General features: G+C 37.0%; 1 protein-coding gene across 7 annotated transcripts in view; it reads right to left on the reverse strand.

Moving 5' to 3' along the window:
* Tenm1 (teneurin transmembrane protein 1) overlaps positions 1-17,780 on the reverse strand; it is a 901,303-nt gene that overhangs the window by 870,698 nt on the left and 12,825 nt on the right. For all 7 annotated transcript variants that reach the window (XM_011251006.3, XM_006541491.4, XM_006541492.4 and 4 more), the window contains one exon: positions 12,136-12,188. The gene's annotated coding sequence lies outside the window, so the exon portion shown is untranslated. The remainder of the gene's footprint in view (positions 1-12,135; positions 12,189-17,780) is intronic.

A 17,780-nucleotide genomic window follows, 5' to 3' on the forward strand; every position in this document is an offset into this window, starting at 1 on the left:
TCTTTTATGAATGATTAGCCTTTTTTTCTCCTCCACATTATCTAACAGTTTAAAGAAGAAAACATCCTTCCTAGCACAGATTACAGTGGTTTCTTTCTTTTTTTGCATGCTGTTCTTTGATATGCAGCACCAACTTTAATTTATGTTCAAGCAGCATCTGAGGGTACTGACATCTGGCTTGACAAAACACATAGCTATAAGCAAACTTATAAGGTAAATTATTTAAAGATCCCCATTTAATTTTCAGCATCTCTAAGGACAAGATGACAGACTGAAATGTGTCAAGCCCAAAGAAACCAGCCTGAGCTCATCTCAAACATGACATTTAAAGTAATTCAATAATATTCCACATTTTACAAACAGACATGAAAACACATTTCACCCTATCAATATAATTTGTAGTACCCTGAGTAGAATCCTGCCATGCTGTCCCACAAGAAGTATAATTTAGCATGGGCATAAATTGCACTGAGATATTCAATTATTACCTTAAATATATGACTATGTGGGAAAATCTCAGCATGTTAGGTACAGTGTAATATATTGAAGTGAATAAGGCAAGTCAAGAGGAGACTTTTATTCCCCTCTGTTGGGTTAGAACAGTTCTGTTTCTGAGATTCATTCATTAAAGCATTAAACGCGTGTTTGCTAAATATCTACAAGTGTGAGATGCTGTTCTAGGCACTTGCTAGTCATTAAAGATAAAATACATATGGTTACTACTTCTATGAAGCTTTTTATCTGATCTTGTTGGATAAAATGTTCTGATTGTCCATCTAAAGCAGTATAAGTGCGTCAGTTTTGTTCCTGTCCTTTTTGTTACAGATTTATTCATTTATTCCTTTTCCTTTGTATGAGTGTTTGTAAGCTTGAATGTGCACCATATGTGTACAGTGCCCTCAGAGGCCCGAAGAGCTAGAGCTACAAGTGGTTGTAAGCTACCATTTGAATGTTTGCAACCCAACCTGGGACCTCTGGAAGAACAAGTTCTCCTAATTGCTGAACTATCTCTCCAGTTCCCTTTTCTTTTCATAAAAGGCAAGTATATGATAGTCATTCTGATAAAATATACACAACAACTTCCCAAAGAGAGAAAAACTCTCCTAGAAGAAAAGATGTACCAAAAAGCTTGCTTTCGAAGTAACTTGGTTCTTCTTACAGGAAGAATAAACTCAATCAACAACGAAAACAAAATACACTGGCAATGCTACAAGCAAAGAAAAACGTCAAGCTTTGGGAAGGTACTAATAAGGTGTTAAACTATATAAAGTGGAAGGAGGCCATCTCAGAAGGACCGAGATGAAACAGAGAAATGAACTTTACAAAGAGATGGTTGGCTATGATCCCTCACTCTATATGGAAAGCAAAGTAAAAATTTTCACTGGCAGTGTTCACTTGGTAGCATTTTTTCCCTTTGAATTTGGAAGCATAATGTATCTCAGTTGATGCTAGACACATTAACAAATTGTATTATTCTTTAAACTGACCATTCATTTATAAGTTAGCCCTGTTAGTAAGCTCTCCATAAATCACTGATACATGGAACTCTGTGTTCCCATCAGTAATGAAGGAGGCATTTTTATTCAAATTTAGCAGGCTGTTCAGCTCCCAGGATAATGATTAAGTGAAGATCTTCTTTTTTATTCTGCAGACAAAGCACATACCATACTTACAGTTTAGGCTCTCAGGGACAAAAATCTTAATGGAAGCCAAGATTTCTACAGACTTTATGGAAATAACCTTTAAAAAAGTTTTCATTCTATGGTCCCTCTCTATGGCACTCTGATTTCTTTTTCCTCAGGTCAGGGGATGCTTGACAGCCATCCCACTCATTTGCTATTCTTTAATAGTACTGTGATTTCCTCACTTCTCTTCTTAATGAATATTTCATCTGTCTGAAGGAATAATCATTTCATGTTTACGAAATGACAAAAATGACTTACAAAAATGTACTTAACAGAAAATCAGCCTTTCTTAGGATTACCAAAGGATCTCCTTTCAGCGCTGTCTTCCACCTCCTCAAAGGACTGTCAGCAGTAAAATGAGCATTAACTTCATGCACACTTATGATTAAAACTATAATTTTGGTACAAATTAGAACGAATGACACAATGACAGATCCTACAGGATGTTGTGGTAAGCTGAGTAAAAATATTATAGCATCAATCACAGTGTTTTTTAACAAAGGAAGTTACAGAATTAGATAAACTTAAGGACAATGGGAACTTCTGTGACTTCTAATAGCTTATTTTGAAAAGACTGAATGATATAGTTGCTATCATTTCTATTCCAAGGAAGATCTAGTCAGCTGTGTCCTTTAAAATGCATCCAGAATTCAAATACATATGCAGATATGCGAATGAATATGGGACAAAAATAGGTAGCTGGTGCATTTTCATAAAACATGATTGAATTATCTAAGTTATATTGTTTCAACTGATATCTGTAAGATCCCTAGTGAAAACAAGATGCTATTTGAAGGTCATTAGTTTAACACCTAGCTTACAGAAAATGGAATGGGGAAAGGTCCAAATTCTCCCTGAAAATGAGAATGGGTTTCCAAAGACCTAACAAATTCCTTCTCAGAAGGAATGTCCTAAAGGATATCTGGGGGTTTGGAGATGATCACTGGATGAAATATCTCAGAAGTAACATGAGCCATGTCTATTAGTAATTATGTTTGGATTACAACTAGACACTTCCATGTTTTCTCAAGGACTTCACTCTGATAAATTAGTGAGGATATTATGATATGAAACAACACAGAATTCTCTTAGAGTCGAATAAGTCAGGAGTCTTAAATAAGTTCTTTTTATATTTTGGATATTAGCCCTCTATCAGATGTGAGGATAGTGAAAATATTTTCTCAATCTGTAGGTTGCTGGTTTGTCCTATTAACTGAGTCCTTTGCCTTACAGAAGATTTCCAGTTTTATGAGGTCCCATTTATCAATTTTTTATCTTAGAGCCTGAGCCATTGGAGCTCTGTTTAGGGAATTTCTCCCTGTGCAAATGAGTTCCAGGTTCTTTCCCACTTTCTCTTCTATTAGATTTAGTATATCTGGTTTTATTTTGAGGTCCTTGATCCACATAGACTAGAACTTCATGCAAGGTGACAGATATGTATTTATTCTTATTTTTCAACATAGAGATTGCCAGTTATACCAGTATCATTTATTGAAGATGCTTTCTTCTTTCCATTGTATATTTTTGGCTTGTCTGTCAAAGATGAAGTTTCTCTGTGTGGTTTTATTTCTGGATTTTCAATTCTATTCCATTGATCAACCTCTCTGTCTCTGTACCAATACCAAATTGTTTTTAAAACCAAACAACCCAATCAAGAAGTAGGGTATAAAACTAAGAGAATTCACAACAGAGGAATCTGGAAGGGCTGAAAGTACGCAAAGAAATGTTCAACATCCTTAGTCATCAGGAAAATGCAAATCAAAACAACCTTGAGATTCCACCTCACACCAGTCAGAATGGCTAAGATCAAAACTACAAGTGACAACATATGTTGGAGAGGATGTGGAGAAAGAGGAACTCTCTTTCATTGCTGCTGGAACTGGAAACTGGTACAACCACCCTGGAAATCAATCTGGAGGATCCTCAGACAACTGGAAATAGATCTATCTGAAAACCCAGCTATACCACTCTTGGGCATATGACCAAAAGATGCCACACCATGGGTAACAGGGGCAACATGTTCCAGTGTATTCACAGCAGCCATATTTGTGATAGCTGGAAGCTGGAAACAAACCAGATGTTCCACAATTGAAGAATGGATACAAAATATGTGATTCATTTAAACTATGAAATATTACTTAGCTATTAAGAATGAGGACATCTACACATTAAATGCAATCCCCATCAAAATTCCAACTCAATTCTTCAACGAATTAGAAAGAACAACCTAAGTTTCTGGGCTAATATCCACTTATCAGTGAGTACATGTCGTGTGAGTTCCTTTGTGATTGGATTACCTCACTCAGGATGATGCCCTCCAGGTCCATCCATTTGCCTAGGAATTTCATAAATTCATTCTTTTTAATAGCTGAGTAGTACTCCATTGCGTAAATGTACCACATTTTCTGTATCCGTTCCTCTGTTGAGGGGCATCTGGGTTCTTTCCAGCTTCTGGCTATTATAAATAAGGCTGCTATGAACATAGTGGAGCATGTGTCCTTCTTACCAGTTGGGACAGAAAGCTTAGGATACCCAAGATATAAGATACAATTTGCTAAACACATGAAACTCAAGAAGAACGAAGACCAAAGTGTGGACACTTTGCCCCTTCTTAGAATTGGGAACAAAACACCCATGGAAGGAGGTACAGAGACAAAATTAGGAGCTGTGATGAAAGGATGGACCATCTTGTGATTGCCATATCCAGGGATCCATCCCATAATCAGCTTCCAAACGCTGACACCATTGCATACACTAGCAAGATTTTGCTGAAAGGACCCAGATATAGCTGTCTCTTGTTTGTCCTAGCAAACACAGAAGTGGATGCTCACAGTCAGCTATTGGATGGATCACAGGGTCCCCAATGGAGGAGCTAGAGAAAGTACCCAAGGATCTAAAGCGAACTGCAACCCTATAGGTGGAACAACAATATGAACTAACCAGTACCCCTGAGCTCTTGTCTCTAGCTGCATATGTATCAAAAGATGGCCTAGTTGGCCATCACTGGAAAGAGAGGCCAATTGGACTTGCAAACTTTATATGCCCCAGTAAAGGGGAATGCCAGGGCCAAAAGGGGGGAGTGGGTGGGTAGAGGAGTGGGGGTGGTTGGTTATGGGGGACTTTTGGGAAAGCATTGGAAATGTAAATGAGGAAAATACCTAATTTTTTAAAAAAAAAGAGAAACCTGCAAATTCATCTGGAATAACAAAAAACCTAGGATAGCAAAAACTCTTCTCAAGGATAAAAGAACCTCTGATGGAATCACCATGCCTGACCTAAAGCTGTACTACAGAGCAATTGTGATAAAAATTGCATGGTACTGGTATAGCGACAGACAAGTAGACCAATGGAATAGAATTGAAGACCCAGAAATGAACCCACACACCTATGGTCACTTGATCTTGGACAAGGGAGCTAAAACCATCCAGTGGAAAAAAGACAGCATTTTCAACAAATGGTGCTGGCACAACTGGAGGTTACCATGTAGAAGAATGCGAATTGATCCATTCCTATCTCCTTGTACTAAGATCAAATCTAAGTGGATCAAGGAAGTCCACATAAAACCAGAAACACTGAAACTTATAGAGGAGAAAGTGGGTAAAAGCCTCAAAGATATGGGCACAGGGGAAAAATTCCTGAATAGAACAGCAATGGGTTGTGCTGTAAGATCGAGAATTGACAAATGGGACCTCATAAAACTGCAAAGCTTCTGTAAGGCAAAAGACACCGTCAATAAGACAAAAAGGCCACCAACAGATTGGGAAAGGATCTTTACCTATCCTAAATCAGATAGGGGACTAATATCCAATATATATAAAGAAGTCAAGAAGGTGGACTCCAGAAAATCAAATAACCCCATTAAAAATGGGGCTCAGAGCTAAACAAAGAATTCTCACCTGAGGAATACCGAATGGCTGAGAAGCACCTCAAAAAATGTTCAGCATCCTTAATCATCAGGGAAATGCAAATCAAAACAACCCTGAGAATCCATCTCACAGCAGTCAGAATGGCTAAGATCAAAAATTCAGGTGACAGCAGATGCTGGTGAGGATGTGGAGAAAGAGGAATACTCCTCCACTGTTGGTGGGATTGCAAGCTTCTACAACCACTCTGGAAATCAGTCTGGCGGTTCCTCAGAAAATTGGACATAGTACTACTGGAGGATCCTGCTATACCTCTCCTGGGCATATACCCAGAAGATGTTCCAACTAGTAAGAAAGACACATGCTCCACTATGTTCATAACAGCCTTATTTATAATAGCTGGAAAGAGCCCAGATGCCCCTCAACAGAGGAATGGATACAAAAAAATGTGGTACATTTACACAATGGAGTACTACTCAGCTATTAAAAAGAATGAATTTATGAAATTCCTAGGCAAATGGATGGACCTGGAGGGCATCATCCTGAGTGAGGTAACCCAATCACAAAAGAACTCAAATGATATGTACTCACTGATAAGTGGATATTAACCCAGAAACTTAGAATACCCAAGATATAAGATACAATTTGTGAAACACATGAAACTCAAGAAGAACGAAGACCAAAGTGTGGACACTTTGCCCCTTCTTAGAATTGGGAACAAAACACCCATGGAAGGAGTTACAGAGACAAAGTTTGGAGCTGTGACGAAAGGATGGACCATCTAGAGACTACCATATCCAAGGATCCATGCCATAATCAGCCTCCAAACGCTGACACCATTGCATACACTAGCAAGATTTTGCTGAAAGGATCCTGGTATAGCTGTCTCTTGTGAGACTATGCCTAGCAAACACAGTAGTGGATGCTCACAGTCAGCTATTGGATGCATCACAGGGCCCCAATGAAGGAGCTTGAGAAAGTATCCAAGGAGCTAAAGGGATCTGCAACCCTATAGTTGGAACAACATTATGAACTTACCAGTACCCTGGAGCTCTTGACTCTAGCTGCATATGCATCAAAAGATGGCCTAGTCGGCCATCACTGGAAAGAGAGGCCCATTGGACATGCAAACTTTATATGCCCCAGTACAGGGGAACGCCAGGGCCAAAAAGTGGGAGTGGGTGGGTAGGGGAGTGGGGTGGGGGGAGGGTATCGGGGACTTTTGGGATACCATTGGAAATGTAAATGAGGAAAATACCTAATAGAAATATTAAAAATATTTAAAAAAAGAATGCGGACATCATGAGTTTTGCAGGGGAATGGATAGAACTAGAAAAGATCATCCTGAGTGAGGTAATTCAGACCCAAAAGGATAGGCATGGTATGTACTCACTAATAAGTGGTTATTAGCCAAAAAAGCACAGAATACCCAGGAAACAACCCACAGGACTCAAGAAGGTTAACAAGCCAAATGACCCAAGTAAGGATTCCTCAATCTCACTTGGAAGGAAGAAGAAAGCAGTCAAGGAGGACAGAGGGAGGGAGGGAGGGACCTGTGCGGGAGAGAAGAAAGGAAGAGAAAGGAAGAACATGATCAGGGATTAGGGGGAACAGGACTGAAGCCCTGAAGGCCAGCAGAAAGAATGGAAACAGGCAACCTCAGGAGGTGGGGGCTGGGGGGACCCTCTAGAATGTACCAGAGACCTGGGAGGTGTGAGACTCTCAGAACTCAAAGAGAGGGACCTTAGATGAAATGCCTTATAGTGGGGAGCAGGAACTTGTAGAGTTCACCTCCAGTGAAGGGACAGGACATCAAGTGAAGTGATGGGGTTGCCATCCCACTGTCAAAAGCTCTGACTCAGAAATGTTCCTGTCTGAAGGAACTGCAGGAAAAAAAAATGGAGAAGAGCATGAGAAAAAGGAGGTCCAGTGACAGGCCCAAATTGGGATCCAGCTCAGAGGGAGGCCTGGGGCTCTGACACTGTTACTGATGCTGTGATGTGCTTTCAGACAGAAGCCTAGCATGGCTGCCCCAACCAGCTGAAAGAGTCAGATGCAGATACTAGCACCCAAGAAAGGGATGGAAGCCAGGACCTTGTGTTTGAATTGGGGGAAAGATGGAAGAAGCTGAGGAGGAGTTGGCTCTATATTAAGACCCGTAATCTCAAATGACCTGGCCCCTGGAGATCTCTCAGATACTGAACCACCAACCAAGCAGCATAAACCAGCTGATATGAGGCCCCCAACAAATATACAATAGAGAACTGCCTGGTCTGGCCTCAGTGAGAGAAGATGCACCTAACCCTCAAGAGACTTGAGCCCCAAGGAATGGGGCGCCCTTGTGATGGGTTGGGGGAGGCGATGAGGAAGGTTGCCCTCTTGGAGTCAGATGGATAGAGAGGAGGTATGGAATGGTGAGTGGTCAGGAGGCACACAGGGAGGGGTATGAAGTCTGTACTGTAAAAAAGGATTAAAGGATAAAAAAATAAATTAACAAAAAAGAAATCTTAAACAGTTCTTGATAGGATAAATTTAGGATGATAGAAGGGTGAATTTTTCAAATGAGGCACCAGGGTACATATAATGTGAATCCTTGCCTTTTTTAGCATCCAGAGGTTATCCATATTTCATGGTCCCTTCCTCTATCTTAAAGCTGCCAATACCATGTTAGGTTGTTTTCATGCTTTCTGCAGCTCTGTTCTGTCACCTTCTTCTACTTTTAAGGACCTTATAACTTCATTGATTCTATACAGATATTCCTCTGTTATTTAAGGCCATCTGATTAGCACCTCTAATTCTTAATTCTTTCATACATATGGCATGACATTGTTACAAATTCTACAGATTAAAAGATGAGCTTGTACAGGGAATTATGCCTCACATAAGGTGTGATTCCTTTTTGAATGTGGAGTTATTTGCAATCATATATATTATTGCTTTACCAAGTAGGAATTTGATGTATGAATCCTTTTCACTTGGAAGAATAATGTCCAAAACAAATGTATTTATGTAATACATACTAACAACACTGATTACCTGGTACATAAATGCATAATTTCAGCCCTCAACTACATATCATGTGGTTCTGACTGTAGAACCTGCCCCTTGCTGATTCTTATTTCACTAGAACTTAGTACCATGCCCCATTGTGGAAACTTAATGGGTGTCACTGTAATAAATAAAGTAAGTGAAAGTTCGTTTGGGAACCATCGTATACTAGCATTTGTTACTTAGTTCACAGCTATATATATTTCAAAAGCATGAATCTAATTCTAAATATGGAGATGAACTTATACTACTTAAAATCCATTTAAAAGGATATGTCAGAGGCATTATAAAATTATTTTTAAACTGAATCATTCATCAATGGAATATGGGACAAAAGAAAGTAAACTATTCCCTTATACCACATGAATTTTTACTTATATTTCATTTCAAATCAATAAGATGAAAGTCACTTCTAAAACATTACGATTCGAGAACTTCATTTACTGCTGCTTTTTGGGTTTGATCAGAATAGCCATCTTTATATAGCACTTGAATTGTTGGTATTTTACTGCATCGCCACATCTCATTATTATGTATTAAATACTATTATTTATAGCCACTACTTAATCTGATGTGTGATGGAAAATTATTGAAGGCTTGGCACTTCAGGAATAGACATTTTATTGGGATGAAGAAAAGACTAGGAAGAGTCAATGGTCCTTCAGCTGCCCCTCAGATCATTAACTCCAAGTGGTTATTTGCTCCCAGGCACTGTCCGGCCCAGGATGTTATTGCTGTGATATGTAGATGAAGGAGAATATATTTTGAATGCTTTAATATGAACACAAGCTCATGAAAGGTGCCAGATTGAAAGCATTGGAGTTTGAAGTCATCGGGTTATGCACTTGGCTGCTTTCAAGGTACAGAGAGATGCTTGACCTTGAATGACCACCTAAGCAAAAGGCAAGAAACATAGAGCTTGCTAAACTTTTAAGAGACACAAAGAGAACCAGCATGGGAATATGCCACCACTAATTTAAACCTTTTTACCAAGGGGGAAAAAAAAACTTTGAAACTAGTAGTTAAACTTAGACTTCAGTCTAATTAATATAATGCCAGTACAAGTATTGTTATGGAGAGAGGTAAGTGGGTGCTAATCATTTAAGAATACATAGCTACTTTGTTTCAAAGAGAAACAAGTATTTTATTACTAATTCATTTTAACCACTTAACAGGAAATCTTTGGACAGCTGATTTGTGTGTATATTTTCCAACCTAACAACCAATACTGACTCATACACATACCTGAGAAGAATCCTGGTTTGTGAGAGGGGGGTGTTAGGGGAATGTATTCGTGGGTGCATGTGCTTGTATGTACCTATGGAAACCAGAGGTCAAGGGTAGCTGTCTTCCTGTCTTAGTGACTATTTTGTATTGCTATGATAAAACACCATGACCACAGCAACTTATAGAACAAAGCTTTTATTGTAAGGTCTCATGGTTTCTGTGGGTGGGTCCTTGAGTCCTTGATCAGCAAGGCAGGGAGCATGGCAGCAGGCAAACAGACAAGCATGAGTCAGAGCAAGAGAGCTAAAACAGAGATCTTCTGAAACCTCAAAGCCCAATCCTAGTGACATTCCTCCTCCCACAAGGCTATACCTCCTAATCCTTTATAAATGGTTCTACCAACTAGGAACTAAACATTCAAATATATGACCCTATGGAGACCATAGGTCATTCAAACCATCACACTTCCTCAATCACTTTGAACCTTATTTTTTTCGACAGGATCACTCGCTGAACCTGTATAGATCTTACTCATTCAGTTAGATTCTATGTGCCAGCCCCAGGTATGTTCCAAAGTAATACAATGTACATTGTTTTTGAAAAGTGAGTTTAGAAGATTAACCTCAGGTCCTCATGATTAAGATAGAAGAAACTTACTAAGGTATCCATGTTTCAAGCCCTAACAACTACCTATCGATTTTAAACTACAGGATTTTTGACCAGGGAGAAACATTATTATTCATCACAATGTTTTAGCATAGATGAGGAAACTAAAGAGAAATGACCTAAGCAGAAATGTATTGTTAATAGAAGAGTAGCAATAGAGTTCAGGCCTTCTGCCATGGCATGCTTTCTCACTAAAGAAGCAAACCTAGACGTTCTCTGAACTATGTAATCAGTGCCAATATCTTTTTGTAAGTGTGCATCTTTCAAGTTTTTCCAGGGATGTTTCGCCTTAATTATACTATATTACTTTACATTAACTATAAAGCTTTCTTAGTATGAAAGATATGTTAATAGCATGCAATGATATTAGGGCACATAGACAACTTCCAAATTCACAAATGACATAATATGTGAAAATCTTGAATAGTTCTCTAAGGAAATTTTCTTTTAATTTTGTCATTTGGTTATCTGATTATAATTTTTGTTGTAGAATTATCTAAACTTTGTCATATTATTATTCTCCTAAAGATAATACATCTAGATGAATGGTAAATGAAGTTATGTTTAATATGGTAACAATTGGCTAATATATTTTAAGTTCATGTTTAGAATAATTATAACTAGTTGAGCTCTAACTAATTATATATTTAGAATATTTTTACATTTAGTATATTTTTCAAACTGCATACAAATCCTAAGATTTGAGGGATTTCTGTTTCTTTTTTTCTATACTTATATATTTATATAGTTTACTTTAAAAGTACTATGTGATGTCAAAGACTTAACACCTTACTTCAAATTCAGATCATCCTTTCATTGTTTCCACTTGGAATGAGAATTAATATTTGATTAATGGTGTATAGCACTATCACAGATAGGGACCAAAGTTTAAAAGAGCAATACTATCTCTTCCCTAGTTACTAAGAACTTAATAATGACTAATGTTTTAATAAAATTAATAACTGTAAGGTATGTTACAAATCTTGCCACATTTTTGTATATATTCCACCAGAGGACTGACTCTAAAAGCACTTAATCGATACTCTAATTGAACTATAGCTACATTAGTTATTTATCAGAAGAAAGGGTGCAGTGATTTTTGATGGTTTCTTAGTGAATGTTCATTGGACAAATATGTGGTTGGATAGATGGGTAGAAGAAAAGAAGAAAAATGGAATGTTAAACAAAAGATGCAAATCTAAATATTTCACTTGCTACTTCTTAAAGAATCATGACATACATTTCTGGAGGCAAATTTTGTTCTGGATCTTCTAAATAGAAATATTTGTTCCATTGATAGGGAAAAGTGTCATTTTATTATAGTCCACGAGAACTATTAAATAATTTTGCAAATTTCGTTATTGGTAACTGCTATTCCTACTCACTCTACAGAGGATATCACTAGTTATAGAAACTCCTAAGGTTAGTTACTATGTATAGAAAATGTTGCAGAATTAATAATTCAAACTTTTCAGACAGTTTGAACATTTGGTTTTGCAAATACTCTCTCATAATAATAGATTCTATAAACATTTTATATATAAAATAGAAAAATAAATTCCAAAAATTAAACTATGCATTTCAGCTAAAATCAACTCAATAATACATACTATTATATTAAAAGATTCAGCATAGATTAAACATACCTTGTTAGATCCAGAAGAGAAGTTACACAGAATAAAAGTCGCTCTTGTAATTCCTGTAAAAAAATTAGACCAAATTATCTTTCATATAGATGTACAAACAGGTCCAGTGCATTTCCTCCATGAGGGAAATATACATACACACACACATACATACTGAGAGGGACTGACTATACATACACTCTATATAATGGGACTATATATACACTGTAACTTATTTTCTTTTTTTTTAATATTTTTATTAGGTATTTTCCTCATTTACATTTCCAATGCTATCCCAAAAGTCCCCCATACCCTCCCCCAACTCCCCTATCCACCGACTCCCACTTTTTGGCTCTGGTGTTCCCCTGTACTGGGGCATATAAAGTTTGCAAGTCCAATGGGCCTCTCTTTCCAGTGATGGCCGACTAGGCCATCTTTTGATACATATGCAGCTAGAGTCAAGAGCTCCGGGGTACTGGTTAGTTCATAATGTTGTTCCATCTCTAGGGTAGCTTATTTTCTAATTCACATGAGAATTGTGTTTCTTGACTAAAGGTATGCTTTAAACTTCCATTATATTAACTGCACTGCTAATAGAAGGAGTTTTGTTTTAATGTTTTGCTGTACATGGTATGGAACTTTTCTTCTTAGGAATGTAGGCAAGCACTCTACCACTAAGTCACATTCTAGGCTAAAGAGTATTTTAATTTCAGTGTATATACATAGAATAGTATGGAATTTATGTCTACTCCCCATACAACCTCATTTAATTTATACTAAACCTTTTGAGATGATATGATATCACAATGTCATTAACAACATGAAGTCTATGCTAACAATAATTGCTTAAAGTATAATAGTTACTTGTACTTACTGAAAACCTTCTTATACAGACTTAATCTATTTCTCCTAGTAATTGTTTTAAGTTTGGAAAACTAGGGTTCATAGATCTTCAATAGCTAGCATTACTGCACTGAATAATATAAATGGTACATGGCAGAGCTAGCATCAAGATGTGTGTCTTTTTCTTTTTGCTTTATTCTTTGATTCAATGACTCACATGCTATCTTTATACAGCACTTATAAAAATGAAGGTAAAATATTTTTAACACATATCAACAACTTAGCACTTGGACCAAAGGTTTACTATCATAAAAGGGGCCACACTAATATGCTCTACTTGAAAGATACATATTTTGCTGTGGCATAATTTATTCAATATGTAATCTAATGATAGTTAACATATGAACTTTACAACACCCCACCCTCATAAGCAATGCATATGGATACATTTTTGGAGAGCAGCATATCAGTAGATGTTAATCCTTTAAGATATGCAGTTTATTTGATCTTTTCCTACATATATAATTATATTTATGTACAGAAAACTTAGCACTGTGTATTTAACCCAGTTTAGTGGTGAGTCCTTTAGCCTTTGCCTTTTCCAGCTTGGCAATGTGAGGCAGGGCTTAGGACCCAGGATGTTGCATCCCCAGTAGTGGCAGATCTCCTCAGAGCTGTCATTATAATTGGTTCTAATAGCTCCCACCAGCTTAACCAGAGCACCCTTATCTTCCGAGCTAACCTGTGTGAAGACAACAATGGTGCATATCTTACTGTACACCAGGCTTCCCAGCCTGGCCTTTCCCTTGATGATGCAGTAGGGCATCCCTGTCTTTTGACACAGGGAAGGCAGGAAAATCACAAGCTCAGTGAGGTCTGCATCATGGGCAATCACTCCAGCTGAGCCTTCTTGTTCTCCATCAAGGTGGAGACTGTATTGACTTCAGTTCCGAGGACAGGTGGTCTCTTAGTTGGGACGTAGCCTTTGCCAGCAGCTTTCTTCTCAGCATGTGCCAGTAGCCTTTGTTTCTTCTCTTGCTTTGTTTCTGGACTGTACTTGTGGGCAAGCTTAATCAGCTGAGTAGTTGTTTACCTGTCCAGGGCCTGGGTGAACTCGGTAATGGCAGGAGGGACTTTGAGGCACTTATAGAGGGTGGCTCTTTGCCACTGCAGCCTGATGTAGTGGGGCCATTCGATGAAGTGTGTTAGATCTCTTTTGGGCTATTATTTTTTTACTGCTTTTCTCTCCATATATATTTTTTTATTAACTTAGAAATTATTATCAAAATACTGGTAAATACAATGCATGTAATAAAGTAATTTAAAATGTGATCAGTATAGAAAACTGTATTCAAAATACATGATTCTCTTTTGTGTATATTTCCATTATCTAACATTTCTTTAATGAATGTATTACCTTGTATTAGTAGATATATTTTAATTCCTTAAAATTTCCATTGTAGAAAAGGTAGTATTGTAAATCAAAGCATAAGAAAAAGAAAATGTCAACTTTAAACTTTAACATTTTGATATTTTATGATTGACATTAGTTAATCTTGTGACACCAATTTATCAATCAACTAATTCTCAAATCTACTTATTTTATATTTGGAAATTCTCAAACATGAGAACACATCTTTCAAAAATGCTATGAGTATATCAAGATAAAAGACAATATTTAAATACACTTTTAAAGAATGTAGGCCGCCGGGCAATGGTGGTGCATGCCTTTAATCCCAGCACTTGGGAGGCAGAGATAGGCAGATTTCTGAGTTTGAGGCCAGCCTGGTGTACAGAGTGAGTTCTAGGACCGCCAGGGCAACACAGAGAAACTCTGTCCTGAAAAACCAAAACCAAACAAACAAAGAAATAAAAAAGAATGTAGGCAAACAACATTGTCACCTTTGGAAAAAAATCACTAAGATGACCTTGTAATGATAATAGAGTATGATATTATTACTAATGATTTCCATGCCCAATGTACTATGTATAAATCATTCATAGTAAACTGAAGAAGTGCTCTTGATTAGTTGCAATCTAATTGCTCTATGTGCATTTTTTATCATTGTTAATGCTGCTCAAAAAAAAGGCATAGTTCTGCTCAAGTGTTGAAGTGGTTCCATAATAGTGCTAAGTTAGAATCTTTCAAGGGAAGATACTTCAGTACGTACTGACATCTAGACTACAAAATTATTCCTGTCTCTTCTGCTGAACATACCAGAGTAATTCTGTAGAAATTGGCTTCATACCCATAAGGCTGATTGTGCAAGAAAGCTAGCAAAAAAAATGTACTTGAAAAAATAAACTGTCCTATATGTAGCATTTTGGCTTGGTGAGGTACACAGAGAAATGAGAAGAAAACTGGCTTTAAAAAGATATAGCTCTTCTCTGCTCACTTCAGAATTGCTTTCCTGCTTCAGCATTTAGAAGCGAATCACCCCATTTAAGATTATAGAAGGCCAGTGTATAGGTTGATCTATGTCAGATACCCCAGGTTCCATGCCATTGCTTACAAGTTGCCAACATGTTCCACATCCCTTCGTTTTTACAAATCTCTATCTCACCCAAGAGTTCAATTCTAAATGGAAGAAATTGTTCAATGACTTTATGTGTGCTAACCACCACTTAACAAAAAGAAGTTAGAATATTTGAGAGTATTGGCACTGGAATGAAGCAAATAATGTATACCAGATGCAAAATAGCAGAAGCCATAAACATTAGAAAGACAGCCCACAGAACTGACTTATGATTTAGAAATGGGCTACATCTTGACAGCCAAGTTATAAATCCAAATCTAGACAGCTCATTAAGAGACTATCTAGTCCAGACTTCAGATTCTATGACCTCTTGTTTGATCCTATGAAAAGAATAATATTCTACTGTCTTCACAAAGGAGGTGCTTAGTATCTCTAAATAATTGCCATCCATAAATGGAGACGTAATTAGTGAATTGAAGGTGTGCAGATAAGACTTTAAAAATCTCATTCAAAATGTTAATATATCAATTTATGGATATACATATATAAAATATACATGTGTGTATATGGAATTGCTATCTTCAATGGATTTGAAAAGAATAACTTCTACTAATTTAAGAAAATTGTCATTTAATTATTCAATTTCTTGATAAATTTTAGCTGTAGGTGGTATATGAACACAGTTCCTATTTACAAGGCCCTTAGGTAGCGTACAAATCAGTATACTTGATTTTACTAATGACGATATCTTTCGGTGTTGCTTCCCATGCTTTGAAAACTCGGATGCGATTTTTCCAAAGGAACCTTTACTCAAGGACCTTGTAGAAAATAATTGTGTTAATAACAGAGACAGTTTCCCCATTACAATGATCTGTGCTCCTCGACAATTAATGCCTCTCTACTTCGGATTGTCACTTCTTTCCTCAGGGCCTAAAGAACTTTTGGTTTACATTATTGGATGCAGCTTCTTTTCTTTCTGGCAATATGGGCATTTCTAATGATGAGACTTGCCAAAAGTTGTCAATGCTATTTTTCTTCTTTTCCATTAGAGGTGACTGTGGCTGACTTGTCAAGTAATCTGTAGTCTAACTTCTCTTAATTGTTATTACTACACGACATGAAGAAATATAGTGAGTAATCACTTCTGCTTTACATGAAGCAAATTGCTAGTGCTTTTCACAGCAATATGTAGAAGGCTTAGCTTGCCTAATCTTCCCCTAACATCCTGTTCAAATACTGGCAGAATACACTCAGCTCTCTCTGGTTCTCTAGTAAATGAAGACTAAATTGCATTAGTGGCTTTCAATTATTACCCTTGCCTGTGGACCTCTTTAAACAAAACTTCCAGAGAACATTTCTACCTGATTTGTTTACCTCTACCTCATTGGTTCTCTCTTTAGGGGTCGCACATCTTATATCCTGCATTTCAGATATTTACACAATGATTCATAATAGTAGCAAAAAATAGTTATAAAGTAGGGACAAAATAATTTTATAGTTGGGAGTCACCACAACATGAGGAACTGTACTAAGGGTTACGACATTAGGAAGGCTGAGAACCACTGCTATAGCTATACCGCCCAAGGAGAAAGGTTTATACTAAGCTACCATGTAAACTTTACTGCAATGCACCAGTAATTATTTGTGCATTGTATTTAGTCTTTCTCTTGTACATATAATCTGATAATTGAAGTTATATAGTCTATTACTATATAAAGCAGAGGAAAGAAAAAATTAAATGCTGCCTCCTATCTACTTCCTCCCAAAACAGTCTTTTTGTTTTTAATAATTTTGTGCATCCATTTTTTATCTTTTTCCCTACATGTATATGGGGCACAAACATTTACTTATCTGACTATGTTACTTGGCAATATAATATGCACATTTTCCTTTTACATAGAATATTTGTAAACATCATCTTTAGTACACATAAAATATTGTATTTTCTCAACAGATAATCATTTAGCAATTCCTTTGTTGAACATGTATTCTACCATTACAAAATATGTTCTGTGAAAAAAAAACTTTGCAAATGAATTTTATCTTACATTAGGACAGATTCTCAGAAGTAAAGTTCCTGGGACAAGTGATAACAATATTGTTTTTGTGGTACTACAACACAGGGTCTACATATGCTAGACAAATGTTCCACTGGTAATCTACCACCATAGTTGCTGTGTACAAAATTCTTAATTATTTTGCAGAAAACTGTCAAATCTCTACCAATTAGTGTTCCATCAGGTCTTTATTATCTCTTATTAAAGTGATATTTCCTAAGCACTTCCTACATGTAGGGCACTATTCTATTTTATATGGATGGATGTAGTGGTAAATAAAAAGGCAAGT

This window comes from Mus musculus, chromosome X, assembly GCF_000001635.26.
Source record: "Mus musculus strain C57BL/6J chromosome X, GRCm38.p6 C57BL/6J".
In the NCBI taxonomy this organism is placed as follows: Eukaryota; Metazoa; Chordata; class Mammalia; order Rodentia; family Muridae; genus Mus; species Mus musculus.